Raw genomic sequence first — 15934 nt, 5'->3', positions numbered from 1 at the left:
TCAAGCTGACTTTTGCTGTTACAATGTGTTGTTTAGGACATGATTCTGCGCAATATAGTACAAATTCAGTGTTATCCCATCACAACCTCAAAAGATATAGCCATTCGTTCAAAAACTGCTTATCTCACCGAGTGTAAAGTTATTCATTAGGAGTTGAAATAACTAATGAATAACATGAAGCTGGTTTCTGCTGTTGAAATAAGTTGTTTAGGACATCATTCTCCACAATATATGTCAAATTCAGTGTAATCCCATGACAAGTTCAAAAGATATAACCATTCGTTCAAAAACTGCTTATCTCACCGAGTTGTAACGTTTTTGATTAGGAGTGGAAATAACTAATGAATAACATCAAGCTGGTTTCTTTTGTTGCAATATGATTTTTAGGACATGATTCTGCACAATATCTGTCAAATTCAGTGTAATCCCATGACAGGTTCAAAAGATATAGCTATTCGTTCAAAGACTGCTTATTTCACCGAGTCGAAGCGTTTTTGATTAGGAGTGGAAATAACTAATGAATTTCATCAAGCTGGTTCATGCTGTTGCAAGATGTTGTTTAGGACATGATTCAGCACGATATATATAAAATTCAGTGTAATCCCATCACAGATTCAAAAGATATAGCCATTCGTTCAAAAACTGCTCATCTCACCAAGTCTAAGCGTTTTTTGATTAGGAGTGGAAATAACTAATGAATAACATCAAGCTGGTTTCTGCTGTTGCAATATGTTGTTTAGGACATGATTTTGCACAATATATGTCAAATTCAGTGTAATCCCATCACAACCTCAAAAGATATAGCCATTCGTTCAAAAACTGCTCATCTCACCAAGTCTAAGCGTTTTTTGATTAGGAGTGGAAATAACTAATGAATAACATCAAGCTGGTTTCTGCTGTTGCAATATGTTGTTTAGGACATGATTCTGCACAATATATATCATATTCAGTGTAATCCAGCTACAAGTTCAAAAGATATAGCCATTCGTTCAGAAACTGCTTATCTCACCGAGTTGAAGCGTTTTTGAATAGGAGTGGAAATAACTAATGAATTTCATCAAGCTGGTTTCTGCTTTTGAAATGTGTTGTTATGACATGATTCTGTACAATATATGTCAAATTCAGTGTAATCCCATCACAGGTTCAAATGATATAGCCATTCGTTCAAAACGTGCTTTTCTCACCGAGTTGAAGCATTTTTGATAAGAGTGGAAATAACTAATGAATTTCATCAAGCTGGTTTCTGCTGTTGAAATATGTTGTTTAGGACATGATTCTACAAAATAGATGTCAAATTCAGTGTAATCCAGCATCAACTTCAAAAGATATGGCCCTTCGGTCCAGCAGTTCTTGTCTCACCAAGTTAAAGTGTTTTTGATTAGGGGTAGAAATATCTAGTGAATTTCATCAAGCTGGTTTCTGCTGTTGCAATATGTTGTTTAGGACATGCTTCTGCCAGCTCATATCAAATTCAGTGGAATCCCATCACAGATTCAAAATATATAGGCATTCGTTCAAAAACTGCTTATCTCACCGAGTTGAAACGTTTTTCATTAGGAGTGGAAATAACTAATGAATAACATTAAGCTGGTTTCTGTTGTTGAGATATGTTGTTTTTGGACATGATCCTGCACAATATATGTCAAATTCAGTGTAATCTCATAAAAGGTTCAAAAGATATAGCCATTCGGTCAAATACTGCTTATCTCACCAAGTTGAAAGGTTTTTGATTAGGAGTGGAAATAACTAATGAATTTCATCAAGCTCGTTTCTGTTGTTGAAATATGTTGTTTAGGACATGATTCTGCACAATATATATATAATTCAGTGTAATCCAGCCACAAGTTCAAAAGATATAGCCATTCGGTCAAAAACTGCTTATCTCACCGAGTTGAAACGTTTTTGACTAGGAGTGGAAATAACTAATGAATAACATCAAGCTGGTTTCTCCTGTTGCAATGTGTTGTATAGGACATGATTCTCCACAATATATGTCAAATTCAGTGTAATCCCATAACAGGTTCAAAAGATATAGCCATTCGTTCAAAGACTGCTTATCTCACAGAGTCAAAGCGTTTTTGACTAGGATTGGAAATAACTAATGAACAACATCAAGCTGGTTTTTGCTGTTACAATATGTTGTTTAGGACATGATTCTACACAATATATATCAAATTCAGTGTTATCCCATCACAAGCAAAAAGATATAGCTATTTGTTCAAAAACTGCTTATCTCACCGAGTTGAAACGTTTTTGATTAGGAGTGGAAATAACTAATGAATAACATCAAGCTGGTTTCTGCTGTTGCAATAAGTAGTTTAGGACATGTTTCTGCACAATATATGTCAAATTCAGTGTAATCGCATTACAGGTTCAAAAGATAAAGCCATTCGTTCAAAGACTGCTTATCTCACCGAGTCGAAGCGTTTTTGATTAAGAGTGGAAATATCTAGTGAATTTCATCAAGCTGGTTTCTGCTTTTGAAATGTGTTGTTATGACATGATTCTGCACAATATACGTCAAATTCAGTGTAATCCAGCATCAACTTCAAAAGATATGGCCCTTCGGTCAAAAAGTTCTTGTCTCATCGAGTTAAAGTGTTTTTGATTAGGAGTGGAAATAACTAATGAACAACATCAAGCTGGTTTCTGCTGTTGCAATTATGTTGTTTAGCACATGATTCTGCACAATGTATATCAAATTTAGTGTAATCCCATCACAGCTTCAAAATATATAGGCATTCGTTCAAAAAATACTTATCTCACCGAGTTGAAACGTTTTTGATTAGGAGTGGAAATAATTAATGAATAACATCAAGCTGGTTTCTGTTGTTGCAATATCTTTTTTAGGACATGATCCTGCACAATATATATCAAATTCAGTGTAATCCAGCCACAGGTTCAAAAGATATAGCTTTTAGTTCAAAAACTACTAATCTCACCGTGTCGAAGCGTTTTTGATTAGGAGTGGTAATAACTAATGAATTTCATCAAGCTGGTTTCTGCTGTTAAAAAATGTTGTTTAGGAAATAATTCTGCAAAATATATTTCAAATTCAGTGTAATCCAGACACAAGTTCAAAAGATATAGCCATTCGTTCAAAAACTGCTTATCTCACCGAGTTGAAACGTTTTTGACTAGGAGTGGAAATAACTAATGAATAACATCAAGCTGGTTTCTCCTGTTGCAATATGATGTTTCGGACATGATTCTGCACAATATATGTCAAATTCAGTGTAATCCCATAACAGGTTCAAAAGATATAGCCATTCGTTCAAAGACTGCTTATCTCACAGAGTCGAAGCGTTTTTGATTAGGATTGGAAATAACTAATGAAGAACATCAAGCTGGTTTCTGCTGTTGCAATAAGTTGTTTAGAACATGATTCTGCAAAATATATTACAAATTCAGTGTTATCCCATCACAACCTCAAAAGATATAGCCATTCGGTCAAAAACTGCTCATCTCAACGAGTTGAAACGTTTTTTATTAGGAGTGGAAATAACTAATGAATAACATCAAGCTGGTTTCTGCTGTTGCAATAAGTTGTTTAGGACATGATTCTGCACAATATATGTCAAATTCAGTGTAATCCAGCTTCAAGTTCAAAAGATATAACCATTCGTTCAAAAACTGCTTATCTCACCGAGTTGAAACGTTTTTGATTAGGAGTGGAAATAACTAATGAATAACATCAAGCAGGTGTCTGCTGTTGCAATATGTTGTTTAGGACATGATTTTGCACAATATATGTCAAATTCAGTGTAATCCCATTACAGGTTCAAGAGATATAGCCATTCGTTCAAAGACTGCTTATCTCACCGAGTCTAAGCGTTTTTTGATTAGGAGTGGAAATAACTAATGGATTTCATCAAGCTGGTTTCTGCTGTTGCAATAAGTTGTTTAGGACATGATTCTGCACAATATATGTCAAATTCAGTGTAATCCAGCTTCAAGTTCAAAAGATATAGCCATTCGTTAAAAAACTGCTTATCTCACCAAGATGAAGCGTTTTTGATTAGGAGTGGAAATAACTAATGAATTTCATCAAGCTGGTTTCTGCTGTTGAAATATGTTGTTTAGGACATGATTCTCCAAAATATATGTCAAATTCAGTTTAATCCAGCTACAAGTTCAAAAGATATAGCCATTCGTTCAAAAACTGCTTATCTCACCGAGTTGAAACGTTTTTGATTAGGAGTGGAAATAACTAATGAATAACATCAAGCTAGTTTCTGCTGTTGTGATATGTTGTTTAGGACATGATTCTGCACAATATATGTCAAATTCAGTGTTCACATAACATGTTCAAAAGATATAGCCATTGGTTATAGCCATTGGTTCAAAAACTGCTTATCTCACCGAGTCGGAGTGTTTTTGATTAGGAGTGGAAATAACTAATGAATTATATCAAGCTGGTTTCTGCTGTTGCAATATGTTGTTTAGGACATGATTCTGCACAATATATATCAAATTCAGTGGAATCCCATCACAGATTCAAAATATATAGGCATTCGTTCAAAAACTGCTTATATCTCCGAGTTGAAACATTTTTGATTAGGAATGGAAATAACTAATGAATTTCATCAAGCTGGTTTCTGTGGTTGTAATATGTTGTTTGGGACATGATTCTGCACAATATATGTCAAATTCAGTGTAATCCCATTACAGGTTCAAAAGATATAGCAATTTGGTCAAAAAGTGCTTGTCTCACCGAGTTGAAGTGTTTTTGATTAGGACTGGAAATAACTAATGGATTTCATCAAGTCGGTTTCTGCTGTTGCAATAAGTTGTTTAGGACATGATTCTGCACAATATATGTTAAATTCAGTGTAATCCAGCCACAAGTTCAAAAGATATATCCATTCTTTCAAAAACTGCTTATCTCACCGAGTTGAAGCGTTGTTGATTAAGAGTGGAAATAACTAATGAAATTAATCAAGGTCGTTTCTGCTGTTGAAATATGTTGTTTAGGACATGATTCTGCACAATATATGTCAAATTCAGTGTAATCCCATAACAGGTTGAAAAGATATAGCCATTCGTTTAAAGACTGCTTATCTCACCGAGTCTAAGCGGATTTTTGATTAGGAGTGGAAATAAATAATGAATAACATCAAGCAGGTGTCTGCTGTTGCAATATGTTGTTTAGGACATGATTTTGCACAATATATGTCAAATTCAGTGTAATCCCATTACAGGTTCAAGAGATATAGCCATTCGTTCAAAGACTGCTTATCTCACCGAGTCTAAGCGTTTTTTGATTAGGAGTGGAAATAAATAATGAATTTCATCAAGCTGGTTTCTCTGGTTGCAATATGTTGTTCAGGACATGATTCTGCACAATATATGTCAAAATCAGTGTAATCCATCAACAAGTTCAAAAGATATAGCCATTCGGTCACAAACTGCTTACCTCACCGAGTTGAAGGGTTTTTGATTAGGAGTGGAAGTAACTAATGGATTTCATCAAGCTGGTTTCTGTGGTTGCAATATGTTTTTTAGGACATGATTCTCCACAATATATATCAAATTCAGTGTTATTCCATTACATTTTCAAAAGATATAGCCATTCGGTCAAAAAGTGCTTGTCTCACCGAGTCGAAATGTTTTTGATTAGGAGTGGAAATAACTAATGGATTTCATCAAGCTGGTTTCTTCTGTTGCAATATATTGTTTGGGACATGATTCTGCACAATATATGTCAAATTCAGTGTTATCCCATCACAACTTCAAAAGATATAGCCATTCGTTCAAAAACTGCTCATCTCACCGAGTTGAAGCGTTTTTGATTAGGAGTGGAAATATCTAGTGAATTTCATCAAGCTGGTTTCTGCTGTTGCAATAAGTAGTTTAGGACATGATTCTGCACAATATATGTCAAATTCAGTGTAATCAAGCTTCAAGTTCAAAAGATATAGCCATTCGTTAAAAAACTGCTTATCTCACCAAGATGAAGCATTTTTGATTAAGAGTGGAAATAACTAATGAATTTCATCAAGCTGGTTTCTGCTGTTGAAATATGTTGTTTAGGACATGATTCTCCAAAATATATTTCAAATTCAGTGTAATCCAGCTACAAGTTCAAAAGATATAGCCATTCGTTCAAAAACTGCTTATCTCACCTAGTTGAAACGTTTTTGATTAGGAGTGGAAATAACTAATGAATAACATCAAGCTGGTTTCTGCTGTTGTGATATGTTGTTCAGGACATGATTCTGCACAATATATGTCAAATTCAGTGTAATCCCATAACATGTTCAAAAGATATAGCCATTCGTTCAAAAACTGCTTATCTCACCGAGTTGAAACGTTTTTGATTAGGAGTGGAAATAACTAATGAATTTCATCAAGCTGGTTTCTGTGGTTGTAATATGTTGTTTAGGACATGATTCTGCACAATATATGTCAAAATCAGTGTAATCCAGCAACAAGTTGAAAAGATATTGCCATTGACAAACTGCTTATCTCACCGAGTTGAAGCGTTTTTGATTAGGAGTGGAAATAATTAATGGATTTCATCAAGCTGGTTTCTGCTGATGCAATATATTGTTTGGGACATGATTCTCTACAATATATGTCAAATTCAGTGTTATCCCATCACAACTTCAAAAGATATAGCCATTCGTTCAAAAACTGCTCATCTCACCGAGTTGAAGCGTTTTTGATTAGGAGTGGAGATATCTAGTGAATTTCATCAAGCTGGTTCCTGCTGTTGCAATAAGTTGTTTAGGACATGATTCTGCACAATATATGTCAAATTCAGTGTAATCCAGCTTCAAGTTCAAAAGATATAGCCATTCGTTCAAAAACTGCTTATATTACCGAATTGAAGCGTTTTTGATCAGGAGTGGAAATAACTAATGAATTTCATCAAGCTGGTTTCTGCTGTTGAAATTTGTTGTTTAGGACATGATTCTCCACAATATATGTCAAATTCAGTGTATTCCAGCTACAAGTTCATTAGATATAACCATTTGTTCAAAAACTGCTTATCTCACCGAGTTGAAATGTTTTTCATTAGGAGTGGAAATAACTAATGATTAACATCAAGCAGGTTTCTGCTGTTGATATATGTTGTTTAGGACATGATTCTGCACAATATGTCTAAAAGTCAGTGTAATCCAGCAACATGTTCAAAAAATATAGCCATTCGGTCAAAAACTGCTTATCTCACCGAGTTGAACCTTTTTTGATTAGGAGTGGAAATAACTAATGAATTTCATCAAGCTGGTTTCTGCTTTTGAATTGTGTTGTTATGACATGATTCTGCACAATATACGTCAAATTCAGTGTAATCCAGCTACATGTTCAAAAGATATGGCCCTTCGGTCAAAAAGTTCTTGTCTCACCGAGTTAAAGTGTTTTTGATTAGGAGTGGAAATAACTAATGAATAACATCAAGCTGGTTTCTGCTGTTACAATGTGTTGTTTAGGACATGATTCTGCATAATATATGTCAAATTCAGTGTTATCCCATGACAGGTTCAAAAGATATAGCCATTCGTTCAAAAACTGCTTATCTCACAGAGTTGAAGCGTTTTTGATTAGGAGTGGAAATAACTAATGAATTTCATCAAGCTCGTTTCTGTTGTTGAAATATGTTGTTTAGGACATGATTCTGCACAATATATATCAAATTCAGTGTAATCCGGCCACAAGTTCAAAAGATATAGCCATTCGGTCAAAAACTGCTTATTTCACCGAGGTGAAACGTTTTTGACTATGAGTGGAAATAACTAATGAATAACATCAAGCTGGTTTCTCCTGTTGCAATATGTTGTTTAGGACATGATTCTGCACAATATATGTCAAATTCAGTGTAATTCCATAACAGGTTCAAAAGATATAGCCATTCGTTCAAAGACTGCTTATCTCACAGAGTCAAAGCGTTTTTGACTATGATTGGAAATAACTAATGAATAACATCAAGCTGGTTTTTGCTTTTACAATGTGTTGTTTAGGTCATGATTCTGCAAAATATATTACAAATTCAGTGTTATCCCATCACAATCTCAAAAGATATAGCCATTCGTTCAAAAACTGCTTATCTCACCGAGTTGAAACGTTTTTTATTAGGAGTGGAAATAACTAATGAATAACATTGAGCTGGTTTTTGCTGTTGCAATAAGTTGTTTAGGACATGATTCTGCACAATATATGTCAAAGTCAGTGATATCCAGCTTCAAGTTCAAAAGATATAGCTATTCGTTCAAAAACTGCTTATCTCACCGAGTTGAAGCGTTTTTGATTAGGAGTGGAAATAACTAATGAATTTCATCAAGCTGGTTTCTGCTGTTGAAATTTGTTGTTTAGGACATGATTCTCCACAATATATGGCAAAATCAGTGTAATCCAGCAACAAGTTCAAAAGATATAGCCATTCGTTCAAAAACTGCTTATCTCACCGAGTTGAAACGTTTTTGATTAGGAGTGGAAATAACTAATGAATAACATTAAGCTGGTTTCTGCTGTTGCAATATGTTGTTTAGGACATGATTCTGCACAATATATGTCAAATTCAGTGTAATCCCATGACAGGTTCAAAAGATATAGCTATTAGTTCAAAAAGTGCTTATCTCAACGAGTCGAAGCGTTTTTGATTAGGAGTGGTAATAACTAATGAATTTCATCAAGCTGGTTTCTGCTGTTAAAAAATGTTGTTTAGGAAATGATTCTGCACAATTTATATCAAATTCAGTGTAATCCAGCTACAGGTTCAAAATATATAGCCATTCGTTCAAAAACTGCTTATCTCACCGAGTTGAAGCGTTTTTGATTAGGAGTGGAAATAACTAATGAATTTCATCAAGCTCGTTTCTGTTGTTGAAATATGTTGTTTAGGACATGATTCTGCACAATATATGTCAAATTCAGTGTAATCCCATAACAGGTTCAAAAGATATAGCCATTCGTTCAAAGACTGCTTATCTCACAGAGTTAAAGCGTTTTTGACTATGATTGGAAATAACTAATGAATAACATCAAGCTGGTTTTTGCTGTTACAATATGTTGTTTAGGACATGATTCTGCAAAATATATTACAAATTCAGTGTTATCCCATCACAACCTCAAAAGATATAGCCATTTGTTCAAAAACTGCTTATCTCACCGAGTTGAAACGTTTTTTTTTTAGGAGTGGAAATAACCAATGAATAACCTTAAGCTGGTTTCTGCTGTTGCAATATGTTGATTAGGACATGATTCTGCACAATATATGTCAAATTCAGTGAAATCCAGCTTCAAGTTGAAAAGATATAGCCATTCGTTCAAAAACTGCTCATCTCACCGAGTTGAAGCATTTTTGATTAGGGGTGGAAATATCTAGTGAATTTCATCAAGCTGGTTTCTGCTGTTGCAATAAGTTGTTTAGGACATGATTCTGCACAATATATTTCAAATTCAGTGTAATCCAGCTTCAAGTTCAAAAGATATAGCTATTCGTTAAAAAACTGCTCATCTCACCGAGTCGGAGTGTTTTTGATTAGGAGTGGAAATAACTAAGGAATTATATCAAGCTGGTTTCTGCTTTTGAAATATGTTGTTTAGGACATGATTCTCCAAAATATATGTCAAATTCAGTGTAATCCAGCTACAAGTTCAAAAGATATAGCCATTCGTTCAAAAACTGCGTATCTCACCGAGTTGAAACATTTTGATTAGGAGTGGAAATAACTAATGAATAACATCAAGCTGGTTTCTGCTGTTGCAATAAGTTGTTTAGGACATGATTCTGCACAATATATGTCAAATTCAGTGTAATCCCATGACAGGTTCAAAAGATATAGCCATTCGTTCAAAAACTGCTCATCTCACCGAGTCGGAGTGTTTTTGATTAGGAGTGGAAATAACTAAGGAATTATATCAAACTGGTTTCTGCTGTTGCAATATGTTTTTTAGGGCATGATTCTGCACAATATATATCAAATTCAGTGGAATCCCATCACAGATTCAAAATATATAGGCATTCGTTCAAAAACTGCTTATCTCACCGAGTTGAAACATTTTTGATTAGGAGTGGAAATAACTAATGAATTTCATCAAGCTGGTTTCTGTGGTTGTAATATGTTGTTTATGAGATGATTCTGCACAATATATGTCAAAATCAGTGTAATCTATTAACAAGTTGAAAAGATATTGCCATTCGGTCACAAACTGCTTATCTCCCCGGGTTGAAGCGTTTTTGATTAGGAGTGGAAATAACTAATGAATAACATCAAGCTGATTTCTGCTGTTGCAATATGTTGTTTAGGACATGATTCTGCACAATATATGTCAAATTCAGTGTAATCCCATGACAGGTTCAAAAGATATAGCTATTCGTTCAAAGACTGCTTATTTCACCGAGTTTAAGCGTTTTTGATTAGGAGTGGAAATAACGAATTAATTTCATCAAGCTGGTTTCTGCTGTTGCAATATGTTGTTTAGGACATGATTCTGCACAATATATGGCAAATTCAGTGTAATCCAGCTACAGGTTCAAAAGATATAGCCATTCGTTCAGAAACTGCTTATCTCACCGAGTTGAAGCGTTTTTGATTAGGAGTGGAAATAACTAATGAATTTCATCGAGCTGGTTTCTGCTGTTAAAAAATGTTGTTTAGGAAATGATTTTGCATAATTTATATCAAATTAGGTGTAATCCCATCACAGGTTCAAAATATATAGCCATTCGTTCAAAGGCTGCTTATCTCACACGAGTCTAAGCGTTTTTTGATTAGGAGTGGAAATAACTAATGAATATCATCAAGCTGGTTTCTGTGGTTGCAATCTGTTGTTTAGGACATAATTCTGCACAATATATGTCAAATTCAGTGTAATCCAGCTACAGGTTCAAAGGATATAGCTATTAGTTCAAAAAGTGCTTATCTCACCGAGTCGAAGCGTTTTTGATTAGGAGTGGTAATAACTAATGAATTTCATCAAGCTGGTTTCTGCTGTTAAAAAAATGTTGTTTAGGAAATGATTCTGCACAATTAATATCAAATTCAGTGTAATCCAGCTACAGGTTCAAAAGATATTGCCATTCGTTCAAAAACTGCTTGTCTCACCGAGTTGAAGCGTTTTTGATTAGGAGTGGAAATAACTAATGAATTTCATCAAGCTCGTTTCTGTTGTTGAAATTTGTTGTTTAGGACATGATTCTGCACAATATATGTCAAATTCAGTGAAATCCAGCTTCAAGTTCAAAAGATATAGCTATTCGTTCAAAAACTGCTCATCTCACCGAGTTGAAGCGTTTTTGATTAGGAGTGGAAATAACGAATGACTTTCATCAAGCTGGTTTCTGCTGTTGTAATAAGTTGTTTAGGACATGATTCTGCACAATATATTTCAAATTCAGTGGAATCCCATCACAGATTCAAAATATATAGGCATTCGTTCAAAAACTGCTTATCTCACCGAGTTGAAACGTTTTTGATTAAGAGTGGAAATAACTAATGAATTTCATCAAGCTGGTTTCTGTGGTTTTAATATGTTGTTTAGGAGATGATTCTGCACAATATATGTCAAAATCAGTGTACTCCAGCAACAAGTTGAAAAGATATTGCCATTCGGTCACAAACTGCTTATCTCACCGAGTTGAAGCGTTTTTGATTAGGAGTGGAAATAACCTATGGATTTCATCAAGCTGGTTTCTGCTGTTGTAATATGTTGTTTAGTATATGATTCGCAAAATATACTTCAAATTCAGTGTTATCCCATTAAAGGTTCAAAAGATATATCCATTCGGTCAAAAAGTGCTTGTCTCACCGAGTTGAAGTGTTTTTGATTAGGAGTGGAAATAACTGATGGATTTCATCAAGCTGGTTTCTGCTGTTGCAATATATTGGTTGGGACATGATTCTCTACAATATATGTCAAATTCAGTGTTATCCCATCACAACTTCAAAAGATATAGTCATTCGTTCAAAAACTGCTCATCTAACCGAGTTGAAGCGTTTTTGATTAGGAGTGGAAATAACTAATGAATTTCATCAAGCTGGTTTCTGCTGTTGCAATATGTTATTAAGGCCATGATTCTGCACAACATATGTCAAATTCAGTGTAATCCGGTAACAAGTTCAAAAGATATAGCCATTCGTTCAAAACATGCTCATCTCACCGAGTTGAAGCGTTTTTGATTAGGAGTGGAAATAACTCATGAATTTCATCAAGCTGGTTTTTGCTGTTGAAATATGTTATTTAGGACAGGATTCTGCACAATATATGTCAAATCCAGTGTAATCCCATCACAGGTTCAAAATATATAGCCATTCGTTCAAAAACTGCTTATCTCACCAAGTTGAAGCGATTTTGATTAGGAGTGGAAATAACTAATGAATTTAATCAAGCTGGTTTCTGCTGTTGAAATATGTTGTTAAGTATATGATTCGGCACAATGTATGTCAAATTCAGTGTGATCCCATCAGAACTTCAAAAGATATAGCCATTCGTTCAAAAACTGCTCATCTCACCGAATTGAAGCGCTTTTTATTAGGAGTGGAAATAACTAATGAATTTCATCAAGGTGGTTTCTGCTGTTGCAATATGTTATTTAGGCCATGATTCTGCACAACATATGTCAAATTCAGTGTAATCCGGTAACAAGTTCAAAAGATATAGTCATTCGTTCAAAACATGCTTATCTCACCGAGTTCAAGCGTTTTTGATTAGGAGTGGAATTAACAAATGAATTTCATCAAGCTGGTTTCTGCTGTTGAAATATGTTATTTAGGACATGATTCTGCACAATATATGTCAATTTCAGTGTAATCCAGCAACATGTTCAAAAGATAAAGCCATTCGGTCAAAAACATGCTTATCTCACTGAGTTGAAGCGTTTTTGATTAGGAGTGGAAATAACCAATGGATTTCATCAAGCTGGTTTCTGCTGTTGTAATATGTTGTTAAGTGTATGATTCGGCACAATATATGTCAAATTCAGTGTTATCCCATCACAACTTCAAAAGATATAGCCATTCGTTCAAAAACTGCTCATCTCACTGAGTTGAAGTGTTTTTGATTAGGAGTGGAAATATCTAGTGAATTTCATCAAGCTGGTTTCTGCTGTTGCAATAAGTTGTTTAGGACATGATTCTGCACAATATATGTCAAATCCAGTGTAATCAGGCTTCAAGTTCAAAAGATTTTGCCATTCGTTAAAAAACTGCTTATCTCACCGAGTTGAAGCGTTTTTGATTAGGAGTGGAAATAACTAATGAATTTCAACAAGCTGGTTTCTGCTGTTGCAATATGTTATTAAGGCCATGATTCTGCACAACATATGTCAAATTCAGTGTAATCCGGTAACAAGTTCAAAAGATATAGCCATTCGTTCAAAACATGCTTATCTCACCGAGTTGAAGCGTTTTTGATTAGGAGTGGAAATAACTCATTAATTTCATCAAGCTGGTTTTTGCTGTTGAAATATGTTATTTAGGACAGGATTCTGCACAATATATGTCAATTTCAGTGTAATCCCATCACAGGTTCAAAATATATAGCCATTCGTTCAAAAACTGCTTATCTCACCAAGTTGAAGCGATTTTGATTAGGAGTGGAAATAACTAATGAATTTCATCAAGCTGGTTTCTGCTTTTGAAATATGTTGTTAAGTATATGATTCGGCACAATGTATGTCAAATTCAGTGTGATCCCATCAGAACTTCAAAAGATATAGCTATTCGTTCAAAAACTGCTCATCTCACTGAGTTGAAGTGTTTTTGATTAGGAGTGGAAATATCTAGTGAATTTCATCAAGCTGGTTTCTGCTGTTGCAATAAGTTGTTTAGGACATGATTCTGCACAATATATGTCAAATCCAGTGTAATCAGGCTTCAAGTTCCAAAGATTTTGCCATTCGTTAAAACACTGCTTATCTCACCGAGTTGAAACGTTTTTGATTAGGAGTGGAAATAACTAATGAATTTCATCAAGCTGGTTTCTGCTGTTGCAATATGTTGTTTGGACATGATTCTGCACAATATATATCAAATTCGGTGTAATCCATCCAGCCACAGGTTCAAAAGATAAAGACATTCGTTCAGAAACTGCTTATCTCACCGAGTTGAAACGTTTTTTATTAGGAGTGGAAGTAACTAATGAATTTCATCAAGCTGGTTTCTGCTGTTGAAGTATGTTGTTTAGGACATGATTCTGCACAATATATGTCAAATTCAGTGTAATCCCATCAAATGTTCAAAAGATATAGCCATTCGTTCAAAGACTGCTTATCTCACCGAGTCTGCACAATATATGTCAAATTCAGTGTAATCCCATCATAGGTTCAAAAGATATAGCCATTCGCTCAAAAAGTGCTTATCTCACCGAGTTGACGTGTTTTTGATTAGAAGTGGAAATAACAAATGAATTTCATCTAGCCGGTTTCTGCTGTTGCAATATGTTTTTTAGGACATGATTCTGCACAATATATGTCAGACTGAGTGTAATTAAGCAACAAGTTCAAAAGATATTGCCATTCGGTCACAAACTGCTTATTTCACCGAGTTGAAGCGTTTTTGATTAGGAGTGGAAATAACCAATGGATTTCATCAAGCTGGTTTCTGCTGTTGTAATATGTTGTTGAGTGTATGATTCGGCAAAATATATGTCAAATTCAGTGTTATCCCATCACAACTTCAAAAGATATAGCCATTCGTTCAAAAACTGTTCTTCTCACTGAGTTGAAGTGTTTTTGATTAGGAGTGGAAATATGTAGTGAATTTCATCAAGCTGGTTTCTGCTATTGCAATAAGTTGTTTAGGACATGATTCTGCACAATATATGTCAAATCCAGTGTAATCAAGCTTCAAGTTCAAAAGATATAGCCATTCGTTAAAAAACTGCTTATCTCACCGAATTGAAGCGTTTTTGATTAGGAGTGGAAATAACTAATGAATTTCATCAAGCTGGTTTCTGCTGTTGAAATATGTTGTTTAGGACATGATTTTGCACAATATATGTCAAATTCAGTGTAGTCCGATAACAAGTTCAAAAGATATAGCCATTCGTTCAAAACATGCTTATCTCACCGAGTTGAAGCGTTTTTTGATTAGGAGTGGAAATAACTCATGAATTTCATCAAGCTGGTTTCGGCTGTTGAAATATGTAGTAAAATATATGATTCGGCACAATATATGTCAAATTCAGTGTGATCCCATCAGAACTTCAAAAGATATAGCCATTCGTTCAAAAACTGCTCATCTCACCGAGTTAAGGCGCTTTTGATTAGGAGTGGAAATAAATAATGAATTTCATCAAGCTGGTTTCTGCTGTTGAAATATGTTATTTAGGACATGATTCTGCACAATATATGTCAAACTCAGTGTAATTAAGCAACAAGTTCAAAAGATATTGCCATTCGGTCACAAACTGCTTATTTCACCGAGTTGAAGCGTTTTTGATTAGGAGTGGAAATAACCAATTGATTTCATCAAGCTGGTTTCTGCTGTTGTAATATGTTGTTGAGTGTATGATTCGGCACAATATATGTCAAATTCAGTGTTATCCCATCACAACTTCAAAAGATATAACCATTCGTTCAAAAACTGTTCATCAAACCGAGTTGAAGCGTTTTTGATTAGGAGTGGAAATATCTAGTGAATTTCATCAAGCTGGTTTCTGTTGTTGCAATAAGTTGTTTAGGACATGATTCTGCACAACATATGTCAAATTCAGTGTAATCCAGCTTCAATTTCAAAATATATAGACATTCGTTCAAAAACTGCTTATCTCACCAAGTTGAAGCGATTTTGATTAGGAGTGGAAATAACTAATGAATTTCATCAAGCTGGTTTCTGCTGTTGAAATATGTTGTTAAGTATATGATTCGGCACAATATATGTCAAATTCAGTGTGATCCCATCAGAACTTCAAAAGATATAGCCATTCGTTCAAAAACTGCTCATCTCACCGAGTTGAAGCGCTTTTGATTAGGAGTGGAAATAACTCA

This window comes from Fistularia commersonii, chromosome 23 (genome assembly GCF_037954325.1).
Source record: "Fistularia commersonii isolate RoL2024-O1a breed Wild chromosome 23, RoL_Fcom_v1.0, whole genome shotgun sequence".
In the NCBI taxonomy this organism is placed as follows: Eukaryota; Metazoa; Chordata; class Actinopteri; order Syngnathiformes; family Fistulariidae; genus Fistularia; species Fistularia commersonii.
This window is presented reverse-complemented; position numbering follows the sequence as displayed.